The 4786-nt window shown below is 44.9% G+C and overlaps 1 pseudogene; it reads right to left on the reverse strand.

Moving 5' to 3' along the window:
* Positions 1 to 1129: 1129 nt before the first annotated feature.
* On the reverse strand, positions 1130 to 4171 carry LOC114616986 (annotated as a pseudogene).
* Between the last annotated feature and the right edge of the window lie 615 nt (positions 4172 to 4786).

Here is a 4786-nt window from a genome sequence, read left to right on the forward strand (position 1 = left end):
CCGGCAGCTAGCTGTCACGCCCTAATAAACAGCCTCGCAATTGCTCCGGTACATGGTGTCTCGAGCAGATTACTGGGTGGTCGCGACTTTCTGAGACTTGAGAGAGGGTCTCCCCTCTGCGGAGGTCTTCACTATCTCATTTTTAAATGCATGGACTCCTTTTTATTGTTTTTCCATACATAGTATTTTTATAAAATGTATTCCTATATATAACCTGCTCAGTCTGTATAAAGTGATTTTCAGCGATGCCTATTTGGTATTGTACAACCAATTTGTATGTTTTTCTCTGCTTTCCGTGGTTGTCCCTTAGCTGTGATTTACAACAACAAACACAGGATCACGATGAAAGAGCTCTGAGATGTTTGTGAACAGAAAGAATGAAGATGACATTGTGAGTCCTGAGTAAGGGCCCAGACAGGCTGCCCAACCCACAGAACCCAAGGCCTGAGCAAGCTCAGAGGGTCCATCTAAGGAAGAATCTAAGGCACTGTAGTGAAGGACATGATTGGCCCACCAAGTGTCATTTCCTGGTCTTATGGCAAGCCCCTTGCCTGAACCAGTAAACAAACATTCCATTTAGAAGGTCTTACTGAACACCTGCAAGCAGCATTTGCTAATGAAAAATGAAGACAAGGCCATTCTTGGAAGAGTGTGCCCCAGAAGACACACTTTGTCGCAAGACCAACCAGGTCCCTTTCTAAGGTCCCTGAGAAGGTCCCTGCAGCCTGGGAGCCACTAAGACTTTCAAAGGCTGGCAAGGCACAGAGTGGATGAATTAAAAGATTAACAATACACGGAGAAAACTTTGGCTTATAAAACTCCAACTCGAGGCAGGAGCAACAGTGCCAACCAACATGCAGAAGCAGGTATGAGTGCAGCAGAGATGATCTCAGAGGTTGTCAGCATCTACCCACACTGCCTAAATCCCAAGCCCAGCTCTCCCTCCTCACCAGCACCCCGGTAGGCAGGTAACACCCACGCATCTGCACATACATGATCAACAGACAGATTGGCAATCAAGGCCTATCATCAGGAGAGAACTCTTGGCACTCTGCACTACATTACAAGTCCCAACTAGACAGTAAAAGAACACTGGCCGAAGCTTGACTGAAGAGTCTTGGTTGAGAAGTCAGGCTGTGCTCAAGAGGGCCAGGTCTGGAAAGTCTTTCACCTCTCCTACTTCACTGAACGGCTGCCCACCCTCGTTGAAAGTCAGCTTATATGGCAACCTGATAGGTTCTTTGTATGGGTTGTCAAGCAACAGCATCTGAGATATCACGGCTGGAGGCATCAGAGGACTGAATGCAGGGAGCTTGGAACTTGATGCCGGCTCCAGCTTCACTCGCATTGACTTTGGGACAGCCACCTGAAACATGACATCCTAGACAGGCTGGGTGGCAGTGCTCATCATGGTCAACAGCAACACCTGTACATCCGGGTGGCCAGGGGCCCCAGTCTGGGAGAAATGCAGCAGAATTCGGAAGCCATTCCGGTCATACACGATGATGGACGGCAGGCTGCTGGGTTTCACAGACTCCAAAGGGATAAACAAGTGAGCCAGAGGTGTATTCTGTGAAGCTGTGGAAGAAGCCAATGGCCCAGCCTCCCAGGACCAACCTGGAGAGGCCTTGGTACCTGGTGGCACCTCCTTGGGGATTTTTTTTTTTTTTTTTTTTTTTTTTTGTGGAACGTAATTCAGTGGTCCTGGAGATGGCTGTGGCGAGAAGAGATCCAGCAAGTTCCGGTCTGCAGAAAGACTCTGGATTCCACCCCCCAGGAGTTTGATGGCACCCTGGTTCCTAGTGGGAACATCGTTGATCCCTAAGTCTGCCAGGTCCTGATGAAGCAAAGATGGTGTCTCCAGGTCAGTGAGGGGCAGTTCCTCCCACAGGGTTCTGGATTCGGGAATACTCTGGGGGCAGGAATGACTCCCACAGCAGTGGGTACTGCATTTCCAGCATTGACTCGGCCCTCCACCACTTGTTTGTACAGCAGAACGCTCTGCGTAAGAAGATCATTTGCTTGAAGAATCTCTGCCAGTGCGTAGTCATCATCAGTGGTGTCGTTTGCAAGCTGGAACAAGGTGGGCCGCAGCTTCTCACATCTTTCATACACAACCTGCAGGGCCTGCTGGTCAGGCAGGGCCTGGCCTGGCCTTCAGTACATGCTCAGCATCTCCTGCAGCACCCTCACGTGGCTGCGGACTTCCTCTACTGCACTGACTCGCCTGGACACCTTTTCTGACTTTTCTTGTTCCTCCTTGAACAAATTCTTGATCACCCGGTTTGCAGCCTGAAGGTCCTCAGGGTGGTTGCTCTTGAGTAGTCTTGTCAGAAGCTTTGACTTTTCCTCATCAGCATCAAAGATGCTCTTTGTCCAGGGAGACGGTGGGGGCAAGATTTTTATCCATCGGTAGTTTTGGATCTTGCTTTATGAGTCCTTGATTCCTTGGCATCTGATATGCATCTCAGATCTTGATGTCTTCTGGAAACCAGACTGTCCAGCTAAAGAGGATTTCAATAACTCTTCCTTTAACTTTTTCTGTAGCCCAGGCTCCTAGGTACTTTGGGGACAATACTTTGGTCAGCTCGTTCAGGAAGCAGAACTTGCCCACTTCCTTGTGGAACTTCTCCCTGCAGTCGTTCATGCATATCTCCAGCACTGTCTGGTCGTAAAGGGCTTCCTTCTCCTGTGGAGACTGGATCTTGTGGGCCAGTAGCCAGGGTGTGTGTTGGGCCACTGGGGTCGGTGTTCACCTGCTCACAGAACTTCTGAATGGCTGACCAATCCTGCTCCACCATGCTTCGGTCTATGGCTTTGTTGAGCCACAGCTCCAGCGCCACCGCTGGCCCTGGGGCGCCCTTCCCCGGGGCTCCCTCCACCGACTCGGTCCCTGCCCGGGATCTGGTCCTTGCTGCCACTGCCATTGCTGCCGTCTGCCCAGCCCAGCACTGCGGCTGAAGTCACTCCTGCTCGAAAGCTACAGCCACCGCCGCCTAGCTTTCTCTCCAGCTGCAGAAGCGGCAGACATCCCCTCTTCCCTTTTTTAAAGCCAGAATCAAATATTTCTTTGAGTTTTTGACTTCTTGTTCATTTCACTCTGCCTTTATTGACAGTTTTCTAAATTTTTAATCTAAATGTCTCAACTGTATTTATATGCATAATATCATATCTTTAAGTAACTATAACTGTTTATATATCAAGTCTCAGAATGATTTTCACTGAATATTTCAATTTCTATAATTTTGGGGGTACAAAAAAGTCAATGCATCAAATTGTTCTCATTTCCATGAGCTCTGTTCCCCTTGACCACTCTTTTGCCACATGATTTCCTTAAGTTGGCATTGAGGTTGTTAATCTTGGTTGTCCATTTGACTGGACACAGAATCATTTAACAGGCAAGTTGCAGAACATACCTGTTAATGAATGTCTCTATTAGGTTATCCGAGGTGAAAAGATCTACTATAAATGTGGGTACAACTTTCTGTTCGGAGTCCAGATACAAAGAAATTTAATCATATACCCATTAAGTTATGTGAGTTTTCATGACTCATTATATCACATTTTACTAGCAAGTTCATCCAACTGTTGCTGCTATGTAACCCAAATCCTTCAGGTTTCCAGTATAGACTGAAGACTAGTGGCCTCCAGGAATTTACCATGTATTCAATGCCAGTCTTGTACTGCCGAGGAACCCAGCCACTTATGTGGAACAATTTTTGGTTTCTCATCCTCTCCAAAGTAAGTCAGATTTTGTTTGACTACCTAAACCAAATCATACAAGGCAATCAAATAAGTTTCCCATATATATATTCTGTTCTATTGGTCCTGCCCCTTTGGAGAACCATGATTAATATAGGAAGTGGTGTTATTATCGTAATTGGGAAGGGTAGTTAAATATTGTCCAAAGACTTATTTTTTAACTTGTAGAATGAATTATTCAGGTAGCCAGGTGATGTGTTTTTAATTACACTTTAGATTCATGTCCTTAATGATTTAACTGCTTATTCCAAAGAACCTGAATGCTTTTGCCACTATTACTCAAAAATTTTGCTTTATGTAGGAGTAGAATGAGATATTACATCTGCAGTACATTTTGATAGTTTCATATCATGTTAAGAATTACCTTCACATAGTTATGCATTTCTCCTAGGTAGGTGGGAAAAATCATGTAGTCAAAAGTTAACTAACTATACAGGAGCCACTTGAAAGGAATACTGACAACATATATGTGAAGGGTCGACAACATGTTTGAGAATGTGTCAAACTTCTGTGTGAAAACAAAGGAAGTTAGGGTGCTTGTTCCTAAGAACAAAGGGGGTATGATATTGCAGATTTAGAAAAGAACACTGAACTGTGTTCAATGGAGTAAGACATCATACACACCTTGCTGATCTGATAACTTTTATTAGAATTGCTATGACTTCTGTGTTGAATTCTGGAGGCCTTTCTATTTAACAATTAGAACATATTTTAAAGAGGGTGCTGGTTATCCTCTGATATAAACTTCTGCTTGTTAATGTGTATGGTGTGTTTAGATCGAAGTTTTGATTGGCAATAGCCATTTTCCTCATGCAATCTTCCTAATACACAATCAGCAAGGTCTTTGTGTTCTGTAACTTTTCATCTATATAAAAAGTATTCAGTCATGCTGTACCTGTCCCAATCCTCCCATTTGGATATTAGGATCAGACACTTTTAAGTGCAGATTCTACTTTGACAAAACTCTAACTCCATCCCATGTAATCTAATGCAAAATTACCAACATTACAAACACCTGCTGTAT

This window comes from Grammomys surdaster, unplaced genomic scaffold (assembly GCF_004785775.1).
Source record: "Grammomys surdaster isolate TR1022 unplaced genomic scaffold, NIH_TR_1.0 133, whole genome shotgun sequence".
In the NCBI taxonomy this organism is placed as follows: domain Eukaryota; kingdom Metazoa; phylum Chordata; class Mammalia; order Rodentia; family Muridae; genus Grammomys; species Grammomys surdaster.